This window comes from Trichosurus vulpecula, chromosome 3 (assembly GCF_011100635.1).
Source record: "Trichosurus vulpecula isolate mTriVul1 chromosome 3, mTriVul1.pri, whole genome shotgun sequence".
Taxonomy (NCBI): domain Eukaryota; kingdom Metazoa; phylum Chordata; class Mammalia; order Diprotodontia; family Phalangeridae; genus Trichosurus; species Trichosurus vulpecula.
In genome coordinates this window covers 71,131,626-71,148,289 of record NC_050575.1, presented here as the reverse complement: position 1 = coordinate 71,148,289, position 16,664 = coordinate 71,131,626, and positions in this window count along the sequence as shown.

Below are 16,664 nucleotides of genomic sequence, written 5' to 3'. Positions count from 1 at the left end.
TGGACTAGCATAACTAGTTTCTTTCTGCAAGGAAATCAGAATCCTTCAGGAAGAAAAAAAGCCTCTTCTGTCCCTGCATGACCTGAGCTGTTACAAAATGTGGAACTGGAAGAAAGGAGGAAGTCCTTTTTTAAAGAAAAAAGTATTTTTGTTACATTTTTGAGTTTCAATTTGTCTGTTTTCCTCCCACCCTCTCAACCCCATGTTAGAGAAGGCCAGCATTTGATTATAGATATATATGTGAAATGATACAACACATATTTCCATGTATCAGTTCCTTCTCTGGAGGAGGACAGCATTTTCCTTCGCAAGTCCTTCATAGGTGACATAAATGATCATAGTCACCAGCCTCTCTTAAATCCAATTCACTTGCATGTCATGGCAGCATCTTCCTGATGTCATGGTCCTCTTAGAGAATGAAGGACAAACAACAGCCAACAACAACAAATGATCATATGACTCAGAATAGTTTAGTCATTCACAGTTACTCTTTGAACAATATTGCTGTTACTGTATACAATATTCTCTTGGTTCTGCTCATTTCACTCTACTTTCATGCAAGTCTTTCTGTTTTTCTAAAACCAACCAGCTCGTGATTTCTTACAGCCCAGTAGTATTCCATTAAATTATAAGCTTCTTACGGATAAGAATTAGGATCTGCCTCTTGCCCCTAAGTCCAGTGGCTATGCAATCAATATTTGTTGAATGAATAAATGAATGAAATTAATTAACAAAGACATTCCTTTCAGGTGGTTAGAAAGCTCACTGTATTTTACCTAACAATACTCATACTTTCTTCTGTCTCCTCTCTCTGTCTCTGTCTGTCTGTCTGTCTGTCTCTCTCTCTCTCTCTGCATGTGTGTGTCTTTTTCTTCTCTTATCTCTCTCTCTCTCTCTCTCTCTCTCTCTCTCTCTCTGCATGTGTGTGTGTCTTTTTCTTTCTCTTTATCTCTCTCTCTCTCTCTCTCCTGTTCGAAGCTATCACATTTCTTTCCTAATAACAGGGAGTCCTGTGGCTCTGACTTCTCAGGACAATTTAATTCAACAAACATTTATGAAAAGCCTACTACAGGCAAGGAGATATAAAGACAAAAATGCTAGGGATAGAAAGGCCAAAAAATGAATCTCTACAAAAAGATTTTTCATCTATAAGGGATGAACTCTAGTTGGGCAAGGGTTTAAGTTAAGACTGCAGCCCTCAAGCAATAATTTAAACCTATTCAGTTTCCTCTAAATATGAAGAGAGAGCCAGGTGAAAGTAAACAAGGATTTTCTCCAAACTAAGTAAAGGGGACACTTTTTCCTAATGGCTTCCCCCTCCCTGTACCTCACAACAAGGCACTATTTCAGCTCCATAACTAACATATAGGGCACTGGCTCTCCTAATTGGTGATATTGTTCCTCCCAGGAATAGCAGACTTCACCTGGCCCACCATTTCAGGAGTGCCCTAGACATGCTTCACTTTACTCTCTACTCCCTGGCCATCTTCTCTCTGGCCAGGTTGCCCGGCACAGATGCCCTTCAGTCCCTCTCCCCTCGACTTTCCAGTTCTGGGATTATAATTAAAACAATTCTGCCATATATAAGAAGTTACATGACCAACAAGATGGAAGACTAAATTTTCTCTGATCCTTATGACATCTCAAACTTCACCAAAATGGGAATTATGCATTTTTAGATACCTCCATGGTCTAACTTACCAAGAACTTAGGCCACAAGGCGATAAATAACAGCAGAGAATGCTAATCCCTCACCCCTACCTCACTCATTCAGCATCCCTTCCCCAGCAATCACCATGCTCTAGAAGGTCTGCACATACTGACACATGAACTTGCAACAGAATTCAATTCTACCCACCCCTTCTTCCCAGTGTCTGGGAAAAAACAAAAAAAGCTTGCCAAAACAGGGATAACCTTGTGGCAGTGACTTGTGCTACAACAGATCTAAACCAAAGTACTAAGCAACAGAGATTACTTGGGATAAGGGACATATTGCTGTGTGACATTCCACTAAACCTAAGGGAAGAGCCCAGTATCCAGCTGAGGCCAATCCTGTCCCACCAGAAGGCAGTTAGAGTAGAGACTGAGGTCAACAAAATATGAATTGCCCAGCATAAGAGTAGGATAATAAGGCTTTGAAGTCCAGCTCCAAGGGAAATTACCATCAAAGGGGAAGGATTCAGAAAATAAGAAAAGGGAGAATATAAGGAAAAAAGACTGAAATTACCAAAGGTCTCTCAAAGACCAATATTGAGCATAAACATATAAACCAACAGAGAAGACATTAATAACAGAAGTGATTTTGGTCTCCAAATCAATTTAAAGAGTCCAGATATCTATGAATAAATATTGCAAAACACAGTAAAATTAATCAACACTTGATGAGGCAGGAGAAGATGGAACTACAGCAGAATATTACTGGGTGGTTTAAAAGAGAAACAGAAATTGTGAAAGCAGAATTTTCCACCAGCACAACAGAAATAATTGGAAAAATAAAAACAGTTGGATCCACAAAGACCTCATCAAATAAACAAAATGGAATATAATATACTAGGAATGCAAATATAGAAAAATAAAGGACAATCTGGAAGAAAAGAAGCAAAAAGCAATAATGTTCAAAGAAAATATACTCTCCATAGAAGCAAAACATACTGATTTTAAAGTCAGGAAGCACAGAGACAACTTACAGATTACAATTCTCCCAGAAAAACATGACAAGTCAAAAAACCTGAAAGCCAGAATACAAGAAAACTGCCCAGAACTTCTAAACACATACAACAAAGAATCAATTGAAAAAATTCACAGATTGCCTCCAGGAAAAAACAAACAAATCTATGCTGCAAATTCCAAGACACATAGTGGTCAAACTGAAAAACTCCTATGACAAAGAACAAATTTTGCAAGCAAAGAGAAAAAAGATGTTCAGATATAAAGGAAAGGAAATTTTAATAACACAGGATTATTTTTCACTCACCAGAAACTGAAGGAGAAAATAATGTATTTCAAAGAGCAAAAGAGCTCAAGATGAAATAACAAGGTGATACACCGTGCATACCCTGCAAACCTGAGCAATGTGTTCCAAAGAGCAAAAAAGTTCAAGATTCAACCATATACCCAGCATACCTGAACTTAAGGATTAATTAAAAAAAAAAAAAAAAGACTGACATGGGGGTGGGGTGGAGGGGAGTGGGGGGGACAGTTAAAGTATTTCTAGAAAAAAAAACAAGAGCTGAACAGATTATTTTCTTTCCAAACTGTTAGTTTCTCAGATGACAGAATTACTAGAAAGGTAAACAAATATAGCAACAAAAAACAATAACAACTGAGAGATCATTAAGAGATTATTTCTTTCTAAAATTTCACGAAGACATAAGAACAAAAGCAGAAGTAAAATATAAATGATGATGGAGAAACAGGCCTGAAAGATCCTGGACTAAACTTTACAACACTCCACCTACAGGTGCAGCAATATTTTTATGGGACTAAATTACAAAATGAGAGGGCACATAAAAGGGGAGAGAGAAAGAAGAAAACAGAGGGGACTATATGATGTACTCTAATCAGGTCAAGAGTTAATAATTAAGGGAACATAACTGCTGTAGTCTCTCAGGAAGAAGAAAGTCTTCAGAATAGGTGAAAAGCTAAAGGGAGGGATTGAAAAGGGGGAGCGGTGGAGAGAGGGAGGGAGAAAAGAGCAAATCTTGTTCCAGGGGTGAGAGGAGGTACCACTGATGAACACTCTTGTGGGGAAAAAGAGATTCTATAAACGGAGATGGGGACCTTACAATGTGTCTAATCTGCATGGGTTTAGTTCATGGAGAGACCACTTATCCTGCCTCAAGAGGAGGACACAAATGGTGGCAAGTGACACCCAGAAGAGCAGGAGAACATGGACCTGGGGGGAGATTTTATGGCAAATGGGGGGGAAATGACTTTAAAGAGGGCAAAGGTTAATAATGAAACCCAATATAGGTACCCTAGAAACGTTAATTCCATGAGTAATACCGAAAATAAAGAAGGATTAAATAAGTAGAAGGGCCATGAATCAAATAATTAAAGTCCAGAATAATCAGAAGGGGAAGATAAAAAAAAATGAAGAGAATGATCGAAAGAAATCCTTTTTAGAAAAAGGTATAAAAATGAAGATTTTAAAACTAACAAAAGAAGTTAAAGGTGAGGATAGGAAAAGGTTGACTACTTGACTACGTAACTGAAAGGGGGATGAATTAAATAGCTAGATAAAAGAAACTGAAAGTTAAGTATAATGGCAAAACTAAGGAAGGGGATAACAAATGGGGGGGTGGGGCTGGTGAAAGGAAAAGAGCCAGTAGGAATAGAATTGTCTTACAGTGGATTAAGTCAGAATGATTGAAGAGACAAAATACTGTGTTTTCAGAGAAAGAAAGGGAAAAAAAAATCCTAATATGGAAAAAAAAATTAGAGATAAATGGAGGAAGGTATAAAATAAACTTGTTACTTTAATTGTAAATAAACTAAACAATACAATAAAATGGAAAAGAGCAACAGAATGAATAAGAAAATAAAACACTCCGCCATCTGTTGCTTAAAAGAACACACCTTAAAAAATAGACATACATAGAATAAATATGAGAGGCTAGAAAAAAATTTACTAGGCAAATAAAACAAAAGCAGGTGAATAAAAAAAAGCAGGCATTAGAATCATGCTATCAGATAAAATAAAAACAAACATTCAAAAAATAAAAAGAGATAAGCAAGGAAACAACCTTGTGCTGAAGTAATCATAGAGAATAGAACAACATAGATATATAGATATATATAAATGCCTTAGAATATAAATTCAAAAAAGGAAAAATTAACTGAACTATAGGAAGACATAGATAGTAATACAATAGTGGCAGGATACTTCAATATCCCTCACTCAGTTTAGGTAGGTCCAACAGAATGATAAAGAAAAGGGAAAATATAGAATTGAAGAAATGTCTGGAGAAACTATAGCTAAATAATGAGCGGATCTAAGGGCAGATAATAGAAACATTGAACAATTTTGTGAAATCAAACGATAATAATGAAATGACATACTAAAATTTCTGGGATGCAGCTATAGTAGTCCTCAGGGGAAAATCATATCCCTACTAACAAACATCAACAAAATAGAAAACAAGTGGATTACTGAACAGAGTGTGTAGTTTTGAAAACTGAAAGGCCAACAAATAAACAAATACAAAAGAAGTACAAAAGAGGAGATATTAAAAGCAGAGTAGAAATAAAGTGGAAACAAAAAAATGCAGAAATAAAACTAAACTTTGATTTACCATAACAAAATTGGAATAAAAAGATTAGAACCTATCATGTATTTGCTAACAAAATTGAGCACACAAAAGAAACAGAAAAATATCTTCAAAAATATAAAATACTTAAGCTAACAGATCAGATAGAAATCTTAAATAATCCATTCTCAGAAAAGAAAATAGAACTAGCTATAAAAGAACTACTACAGAAAAAACTCCTGATCCTGATGGATTCACGTGAGAATTCTACAAAACTTTAAAAAAAATAGTATCAATACGATACAAATTATTCTCCAAAATTAAGAAAGAAATTACATATCAGATTCCTTTTCTGAGACAAATATTGTCCTAATACTTAAACTAGTGAAGGGTAATTCACAAAGGAATAATTATTACCCAATATCATTAATTGATATCAATTCAAAAATTTTAAATAAAATCCTGTCAAACAGACAATAGCAATCTATCCAAGAAATCATTCATCATGACCAAGTTGGATTAATTAAGAAAACAATCAACATAATTAATTATGTGAAAAACAAAAACACCCAAAACTGCATGATTATCTCAATAAGTTAAGGAAAAAGCCTTGACAAAGCAAAACACTTTTATGCTTTATAAAAAACCCTCCAGAAAAAGGAAAAGAACCTCTATATTCTAAAACATTTATAGTAGCTCTCTTTGTGGTGGCAAAGAACTGGAAATTGTAGGGATGCCCATCAGTTGGGGAATAGCTAAACAAGTTGTGGTATATGATTATGATGGAAAACTACTGTGCTATAAGAACTTACAAGCTTGGGGCAGCTAGGTGGCTCAGTGAGTAGAGCACCAGCCCTGGAGTCAGGAGGACCTGAGTTCAAATCCAACCTCAGACATTTGAAACACTAACTGTGTGACCTTGGACAAGTCACTTAACCCCAATTGCCCTGCCTTCCCTCCTCAAGAAAATTATGAACTTAATGATTTTAGAAAAGCACAGAAAGACTTGCACAAAATAATGAAAAGGAAAATGAGCAGAACCAAGAGAACATTGTATACAGTAACAGCAATATTGTTCTAAAAACAACTTTGAGTCAATAAGTTGCCTATTTTAAATAGTCAAAATAACTATAAATGACATATGAAGAAAGACGCTATCTGCATCCAGAGAAAGAACTGATAAATAGAAGTATGCATAAAATAATTTTATATATGTATACATTATATATATGTATATGTATATATGCCTGTCGTGTGTCTAATCATAGCCATGGGCAGGGGGGAGAAGGGAAGAAAAAAAAGAAATTTACAGATAATTTTATAGTATATTTGAAAGGAATAGCAAGTAGTGCATACTAGATTTGCAATTTCATTTGCAATCATCTTTTTATTGTACTATGTTATAGAAATGCTTGTTTTATTCCATAAATTAAAAAATTAAATAAAATGAAGGAAAAAACCCTATAAAATATAGGCATAAAGGGCCTTTTTAAATATCAAAAAAGTATGCATTTAAAACAAAAAACAAGCATCATGTGCTATGGGGAATCACTATGTGTAGGTGATATATCTTTAGCCAAATAAGAGATAGATTATTGTCTTTATTGTTTTGTCAATTAGTCATATCCAACTTTTGTGATCCCATTTGGGGTTTTCTTGGCAAAGATACTGGATTGGTTTGCCATTTCCTTCTGCTCATTTTACAGATGAGAAAATGAGGCAAAAACAGGGTTAAGTGACTTACCCAAGATTGCACAGCTAGTAATTGTCTGAGGCTGGATTTGAACTCAAATCCTGCCTCCAAAGCTGGCACACTACCAGTAATGTACCACCTAGGTATATTTTCTATAGAATTATAGAAAATGAAACAGGTAACTCTGATTACATGAAACTGAAATGCAAACTTCTAGACAAACAAAATTAAGGCACTTAGGATAAGAAGGAAAACAGTCAAATGAGAAAAAAAATCTTGTATCACATTTCTCTGAAAAGGGTTTGGTTGGTACAAGATATAGATATAGATATGTGCAATTTTAAAATTTCCCAATAAATACAAGAGTAAAGCAAAGATACCAACTCACCCCACTATTATTTGATATAATTATAGAAATGTTAGCAGTAGTAATAAGATGAGAAAAAGAAATTAAAGATATAAAGATAGGTGAAGAAGAGCTATAACTATCCCTATTTACTGACCATATGATGACTTACTTAGAAAATCCTAGGGAATTAGTAAAGATGCTAATTGGAACAATAGTTTCAACGAAGTTGCAGGCTACAAATAAGTCCTCAAAAATCAACTGCCTTTCTATATAATAACTTCTAAAAGACAAAAATAGAGAGGGAAATCCCACTACAAATAACTACAAAATGCATTTAAAAAGCTAGAGATCAATCTACTAAAGTATATAAAATAATTGTATAGATTCAATTGCAAAGTGCTCCTTAAAGGAAAAAAAAGAGCAACTTAAAAAAGATGGAGCAATATTCAGTGTTCATGGCTGGGCCGTGTCAACCCTAACCCTAAATGACAATAACTACCAAAGCAAATTTACACTTTTAATGCTATATGAATCAAATTATTAAAGAGATACTTTATAGAAATCAGTAAATAACAAAATCCATTTGGAAAAATAAAAGATCTAGAATATCAAGGGAAACGAGGCATAGAGATAAGGATAAAGTGGTAATGGCACTTTCAGACTTCAAACTATATCATAAGCTATCTGGTATGGGCTTAAAAACAGAAAGGTAGATCAATGGAACAGACTAGACAAGAGTGAAACAAAAACAATAGAACTTAGTAACCCAGTTTTTGATAAACAAAAAAAAATGCAAATTTTAGGAAAGAATTCCCTATTTGATTAAAACTACTAGGAAAACTAGGAAGCAGTTTGGCGAAAGTCAAACTTAGACTAATACCTTACATCACATTCCATAAAACATGCTAAATGAATACATGATTTTAACATTAAAGATCATGCTATCAAAAATTAAAAGAAAAGCAGATCATATACCTCTCACAGCTATGGGTAGGTGATGTATTCTTAACCAAACAAGGGACAGAATTACATAACATAAGACAGATAACTTTGATTACAGAAAGCTGAAAAGCTTCTGCAGAAACAAAACTAATGCATCTAGGATCAGAAAGGAAGTGGTCGATGGGGAAAAAAATCTTTGTATCAAATTTCTCTGATAAGGATTTGGTTGGTACAAGCTATATAAGCAATTAACAGAGATAGATACATACATGGGAAGGGAAGAAAAGGAAAGGAAAGGAAGGAAGGAAGGAAGGAAGGAAGGAAGGAAGGAAGGAAGGAAGGAAGGAAGGAAGGAAGGAAGGAAGGAGAAGGAAGGAAGGAAGGAAAGAAGGAAGGAAAGAAGGAAGGAAGGAAAGAAGGAAGGAAGAAATAATCAAAAGTCATTACCAAATAAATAAATGTTCAAAGGATATGAACAATTCTCAATAAGAACTGCAACTATTAATAGCCATATGAAAGAACACTCCAAATCACAAATAATGATTGTTAGTATTCATATATCACTTTAAGGTTCACAAAGTATTCTACATTTGTAAACTCACTTGATCTCTACAACAACTTTGTGAGATAGGTGCTGTTATTATCCCTATTTTACAAATGAGGAAATAAAGTCACAGAAAGGTTAAATGACTTTGCCATAGTCACACAGTTGCTCAGTGTCTGAGGCAGGATTTGAATTTAGGTCTTCTACTTTATCCACACTGCTATAAAGATGCCTCAGAGAAATGTCGATAAAAACAACCCTGAGGCCTCATAACCTGCAACCTGGCAAATGACAAAAGATGGAAATAATCAATGTTGGAGGAGTTAAGGGAAGATAGGCATACCAAGGAATTATTGATAGAGCTGTGAATCCATACAACCATTTTGGAACAATTTAGACTTCTGCAAATAAATTGACTAAAATGACTATACAATTTAATTCCAAGATTCCATTACTAGGCTTATATTATACCCCAAGAAGGTCACTGGTAAGAAGAAAGTCCCTATACACCAAAATATTTATCACTTTTTGTGATAGCAAAGAATTAGAAACAAAGTAGATACCCATTGGCTAAACATAATGTGGTATGTGAACGTGTGGTACAAATAGCTTTCTTTCCCTCTGTATGTTTATCTGTTCCTTTCCCTAAATCCCTTTCCATTTCACTCACTTTTCTTCATGTCTCCCTTTACTGGTAATATAAAGTCTGTAGCTTATGGGGGCTTGATTAAACTAAATGAAATATATATGTATATATATATATATATATACACACACATATATACATATATATTTAATCTAATTGGGGTTTTTTGTTCCTATGATTGATATAGAGAACTCTCAGTGAGAAAATTTTCTCTTCCAATGCAAATCAGCAACTATTCTGCAGCTTGTAATCTTAGAAAATTTCCTGGGGTACTGAGAGTTAAGAGATACACATGATAAACATAGCAAGTTTGTGGCAAAGAGGATGCCTGAGCCCAGGTCATCCTGATTCCATCCACTACACCACACTTTCTCTCTGAACACTCTCTTGTTTAAAAAAAATTATTTATTTCTAGTTGTCAACATTCACCTCCAAAATTTTTTGAATTCCAAATTTTCTCCCCATCTCTCCCCTCCCCCATCCCAAGACAGAGTGTAAGCTGATATATGCTCCACATATATGTATTTATATTGAACCTATTTTCACGTTAGTCATGTTGTAAAGAAGAATTAGAACCAATGGGAGAAATCACAAGAAAGAAGAAACGAACAAAAAAAAAGAAAAAAAGAGAGAGCAAATAATAAGCTTCAATTTGAATTCAGACCCCATCATTCTTTTTGTAGATGTGGATAGCATTTTCCATCATGAGTCCTTTGGAGTTGTCTTGGATCCTTGCATTGCTAAGAAGAGATAAGTCTATCAAAGTTAGTCATCGCACATTGTAGCTGTTACTGTGTGCAATGTTCTCTTGGTTCTGCTCGCTTCACTCAGCATCAGTTCATTCACGTCTTTCCAGGTTTTTCTGAAGTCTGCCTGCTCATCATTTCTTATAGCACAAATAGTATTCCATTACATTCATATACCACAACTTTTTCAGCCATTCCCCAACTGATGGGCATCCCCTCAATTTCCAATTCTTGGCCACTACAAAAAGAGCTGCTATAAATATTTTTGTACATGTGGGCCCTTTTACCATTTGTATGATCTCTTTGGGATACAGACCTAGAAGTGGTATTACTGCATCAAAAGGTATACACATTTTTATAGCCCTTTGGGCATAGTTCTAAATTGCTCTCCAGAATGGTTGGATCAGTTCACAACTCCACCAACAATGCATTAGTGAACACTCTCTTCTTAACTTTAAAAAAGATGAGTAGAATATTTTAGACTTTTTTAAATGTAATTTTCTTTTTATAAACCATCAATAGATTTTTTAGTGGGGAGGGGAAATGTCAGTGATTTTCTATCAGTGACCCCTTGGTCACTCTGACCTACACATAGAATTTAGGCTGTTCCACACTCACTACCCATTCTATCGAAAAAGTACTATGAAACCAGTAGACTAAGATATATGTAGCATGCTAAGGATAAAGAACTCAAGCCACCACTCTTGGTCCAGAAGATGAAGGTTGGTGATAATGAATGTTATTACTATGGAAACCTCTTTCCACTCCCCTGGTACCAGGGGTAGTCAGAGCACATGGTTGGTTTCGAAGTGTATCCCCAGAAAAAAAAATAGCCTCTCAAAGAGAAAAAGAGGTCAGTTCACAAGGCGAACAAACACCTGCAGGCAAATATCCTCAAGGGAGACAATACACACCGGACACAATGAAGAACTTATTTACAAGGACCAGATTCTGATTCTTTTAAGTCTTCATCTTAGATGCTACTACATCCCAAAAAATAGCTCCAAATTTGCCAGTATTTTGCTCTGGCGCACAGACACATTGACCCCACCTTTATCTGGTCTGTGGAAATAAGTAAGGCCCCAGTAGCCTCTATCTGTGGCAGTGAAATATTAACACAAGTATCTTCTTAGGTCGAAGACAAGCTGGCACACTAAGCAGGGTGATCCATAAAATGATAGACTATTAGAGATGAAAGAGGCCTTACAGATGGCCTATTCCCAATCTCATTTTATAGAGGAAGAAACCTGTCTAGAGAATAGCATTTATTAAGTACTTACATTTGCAATGCAAAAGTCAAGCCAGAGGTATAATCAACCAGTCCTTCCCCTACTACACCAGTTATCTTTCCTTTCATTTATGAGATTCAAGATCATAGCCACAGGGCAAACTCAAAATACTCAAGAAGGAAAAGTGTCTATGTGCCAGACACTACACTAAGCACTTTATAAATATTATCTCATTTGATCTTCACAACAACCCCGGGAGGTAAGTGCTATTCTGATTCCCATCCCCCCCTTTTTAACAGCTGAGGAAACTGAGGTAGAAAAAAGTTAAGTAATTTTCCCAGAATCACAAAGCTAGTAAATGACCGAGATGGGATTTGAACTTGGGTCTTCCTGACTCCAGGCCCAGCCCTATGTCCACTGTGCCATCTAGCTGTCTGTTAGATGGAAGACCATCCAATTCTTCACCATGAGTCAAAATCAACAGACCTCTGACTGAATTCTCCCAGTAAAGCCTATGCCAGCTAGATTCTGAGTGAATTCTCTAATTCAGGGTGCCCCCCAGCCATGAATTAAACTACTCACTTTTTGTAGAAACAAAGAACTAGATAACAAAGTAGATGCCCCTCAGTTGGCAAAAGGCTAAACAAACTACGGAACGAGGATGTGATTAAATGTTACTGCACCATAAGAAGTGATGAATATGAAGAATAAAGGAAAACATGGGAAGACACATGAACTGATACAAAATGAAGTAATTAAAACTGAAAATAACATTCACAAGACTACAATGCTTACATGGAAAGAATCAAAACAAAACAAACAAAAACAAAACCTGAAGGCTATTTAATGATAATGAAACTAAGCCTGGAAAAAAAAAAGGTATGAGAATTAACTCCCTTCTTTTCAGAGATAATGGACTATGGATGTAGAAGATTGCATATGTTCAGTTAGATGTTTTGGTTAGTTTTGCTGAACTATTTTTTTCACCTTCTTTAACAGGGAGGGTTCTTTAAGTAGGGGAGGGGAAGGTATATATTGAGAAATGAAGGTGATATAAAAATGTAAAATATCAAAAGAAATTTTTTAACTTGTCCACATACACTGCTTCTCTCTGGGTTTTTATGTAACACTGGTCTTTCCTGGTTCACATTATACCTATCCAGCTGCACTTTCTCAGTCTCCTTTCTTGAGTTATCATCTGTATTACTGTCCCTTAACTGTGAGTGTTGTCCAAGATTCTATCCTAAGCCCTCTTCTCTACTCCTTCTACATGTTCTCTCTCTGTAGTTTCATCAGTGTCTACAAATTTAGCTATTATTTATATGTAGATGAGTCCCCTAGTGTATATATCCAGCCCCAGTCTCTCTCTTGAGCTTCAGTCCTGTATCATCAACTGTCTATTGGACATTTCAAACTTGAGAAGTCCCAGGGACATATTAAGCTCAACATGTCCAAAACTGAATTCATTATCTTTCCCCCTAAACCTTCCCCTCTTCTAAACATCTCTTCCTCTTCCCTCTTCCAACCTCTCTACCCTTCCCTCTTCCAACTTCTGAAATCCACCCCTTGGCATTATCCTGGATTCCTTACTCTCCCTTACCCCACCTATCCAATCAGCTTCTAAATCCTGCTGCTCATACATTCACATCTCCACTCATAGAGCTCACTAGTTCAGGTCCTCACCACCTCTCACCTAAATTTTCGCAAAAGTCTCACAATTGGTCTCCTGGCCTCAAATCTGTCCCTACTCTAGTCTATTCTATACACTGCTTCCAAAGTAATTTTCCTAAAACACAGGATCTAGCCATGTGACTCCCTGACTCAATGAACTCCCCCTTGCCCTTAGGATAAAACATAAACTGCTCTGTTTAGCTTTTAAAGTCCCACACGATCTGGTCCCAACCTATCTTTGAAGCTTAATTTGTACATCACTCCCTCTCCTACACTCTATTATTCAGCCAAATAGGCCTTCTCTCTGTTCTTCACACATGACACTCCATCTTTCATCTCTGTGACATTTGTACCAGCCATCCCCCACACCTGGATCTACTCCCTCCTAACCTCCACCAGAGTCCCTATCTTCATTAAAGACACAGCTCAAGCACCTTCTGTGTGAAATCCTTCCTGATCCCTGCACATTCCAGTGCCCTCCCTCTAAAACACAGGGTTCTCATGGAACACTTTGACAATGAAACCCATAGACCGCTACTCAGAATAATGTTTTCAAATGTATAAAATGAAATACATAGACTTACAAAGGAAACTAATTATATCAAAATATAGTTATCAGAATATTTTTTAAAACAAGTTCATGGGCTCCAGGTTAAGAATCTCTAGTCTAAAACCACCTTGTATGTCATACTTTGTATGTGTATGTAAATAGTATTTATTCACTTTATCTTTATGCTGTGTGTGTTTTATATGTACTTATATACCCCATTAGAATGTAAAAAAGGATTGGTTCTCTATTTGTACTTGTATCCCCAGCGCCTCGCACAGTGTCTGACACATAATAGGCAATAAATAGATATTGTTGATTGATTATTCCCTGCCCCATACTTTCTATCATGTCCTGACAGTTGAAGGCAAAGCAGATGGAGCTTGTTAAATTGATTCAAACATTTAAACAGAAAGGATGTTCATCCCAAAGTTGTACCATGTCCACATATGATGGACTTGTTAATTCATATGATGTCCTGTGTTTTAGTTGAAGCATGGATGCTATGTGACTTCCACATTAGGGAGAAATTGTTCTTAGAAATGTATTTAGACCTGGAAAGACTTACGTAAACTGATGCAAAGTGAAGTGAGCAGAACCAAGAGAATATTGTACACAGTAACAGCAACATTGTGAAATGATCAACTGTGAATGACTTGGCTATCCTCAACAATACAATAATCCAAGACAATTCAGAAGTATTTATAATTAAAAATGCTATCCACCTCCAGAGAAAGAACTGATGGAGTCTGAATGCAGATCAAAGCATATTATTCTTCATTTTCTTTATTTTTCTTTTCTTTCTTTTTTGGTCTATGTTTTCTTTCATAATATGGCTAATATGGAAATATGTTTTACATGATTGAACATGTATAATCTATATCAAATTGCTTGTCTTCTCAAAGAGGGAAGAAAAAAGGCAGGAAAAGAGAGAATTTGCGGCTCATAATTTTAAAAAACAAATATTTTAAAAATTTTATACTCATAATTAGAAAAAACAAAATATAAAAAATTTTCACACACACACACCAAATGAATTCAGGTAACTAAGTGGCACAGTGAATAGAGCACTGTAATATCAATTAAGTTGGGACTTTTTTACTGTTTTAGAATGATAAATTAATTAAGTGTCTTTGATTGAGCCTTACTAGGTGCATAGCCCCAGGCCCAAACCCCTATCTAGTAGGTGCTAAGCCTATGTGGGCGTGAAGCCGTCAGGATCCCAAGGGGAGTTGCTAAGACCAGAGTCAATAGTAGGAGCCAAAGTTCTGGTCACTCAGATGACATTTGATGACAGCTAAAGAGGGTATAAAAAGAGAGAACAGAGCGATTTGCTGTGGCTCACTCATGGAGGAGTGTTGATGTGGAGACACTGGGCAGCTGTAGTTAAGAGCCCTCCAGCTTTTTTGATAACTATTAATTGTGATTTGGTCTGTTTATCATGTATGTTTGTAATTTGTTTGTATTTGCTCTGAAGTTCAGGGTGCTGGCTTTTTCCCCTGAACTAAGTGAACGATATTTGTATGTTGGATTGAAACAAGATGGTTAACCCCTTAACATTGCTTTCCTTAGTAAAGCAGATCAAAAGAACCTGTGCTGGCAGCGTTCTTGTTGTTGGATTTGTGTTGGTCTTTCACCCCCACAGCAGCTGCTAGCTGAATTGTTGAAACAAGCACTGGGCCTAGAGTCAGGGAAGACCTAAATTCAAATCCAGCCCAAAATACTAACTAGCTGTGTGACCCTGAGCAAGTCACTTAACCTCTGATTGCCTCAGTTTCCTCATCTGTAATATGGGGATAAAAATAGCCCCTACCTCCTAAGGTTGCTTTGAGGATTAAATGAGTTAATTATTGTAAAGCATTTAGCACAGTGCCTGGAGTATAGTAAATGCTCTATAAATGTTAGCTATTACTACACTGGGGAGAAATTGTTTTTTGAAATGTATTTAGACAGCTAGCTGACACAGTGGACAGAGTACTGGGACTGGGATCAGGAAAGACCTGAGTTCAAATCCAGCCCCAGACACTTAACAGCTATGTGACCTTGGGCAAGTAACTTAACCTGTTTTTCTCAGCTTCTTCATCCGTAGAATGGGGGTAACAACTCTACCCACCTCTAAGGGTTGTTGTGCGGATCAAATGAGAGAATATTTGTAAAACACAGAGCACAATGCCTGGCACAAACAGGCACTAAGTAAATGCATATTCCCTTCCCTTCCCTCAGGATGGTGAGATGGAAAGGACACTGACCGTGGGTTAGAATTCCAGGTCTATGATTTGTTACCTGTGTGACCCAGGGAAAGTCATTTAACTTCTTGAAGCTACGGTTTCTTCATCCGTAAAATGAAGTGTTGAATTGGATGAACGCTCAGATGCCTTCTGGCTTTAAATATCCATATCAGTAAGTCAATAATAACAACGTAGATGATATTTGTCAAAATGCCTGTGTAGTTCTGTATGGCAAAGCATACGAGACTCTCCTCGTAGAAGGTAGAAGAAGTAAACCCTTTATTCAGACACCAGAGAATCATATCCCACAAGCCATTTATCCAATCTATCACAGCAGTAAAACATTCCATAATAATATCCCAACATGCAGCTTCACCATCCCCAAACCTTTCTGACCCCTTGCTGGGGTCTTCCCCAAAACAAACTCATGGTACCGCTAAGTCAGCCTGTTCAGTTCTAACCATCATGAGGGCAGCCATTAGCAGCCATAACTGCGCTCGCTCTCTCTCTCTCTCTCTCTCTCTCTCCATTTCCTGCGATATAACTTCCTTTTCTGTAGAGGGCCAGCTCTGAGAAAGTCCATTCTGGGATAAGATACAGGCCAGAGGCTGAGAACTCGACACGTGGGCTCTCCATCCCTCCCAGCACGCACATGCTACTCAGGATGAAGGCTCTTCAAGCCTCCTCGGTATACACGTGCTCTCTCCAATACCCCCACGGCACACACGTGCTAAACACCACCTGTGGGCTATCAACACAATACTGTTTATGACAAAAGGGGAACAAAAGCACGAGGATGTGTTGATTCTGCTTGCCTAGA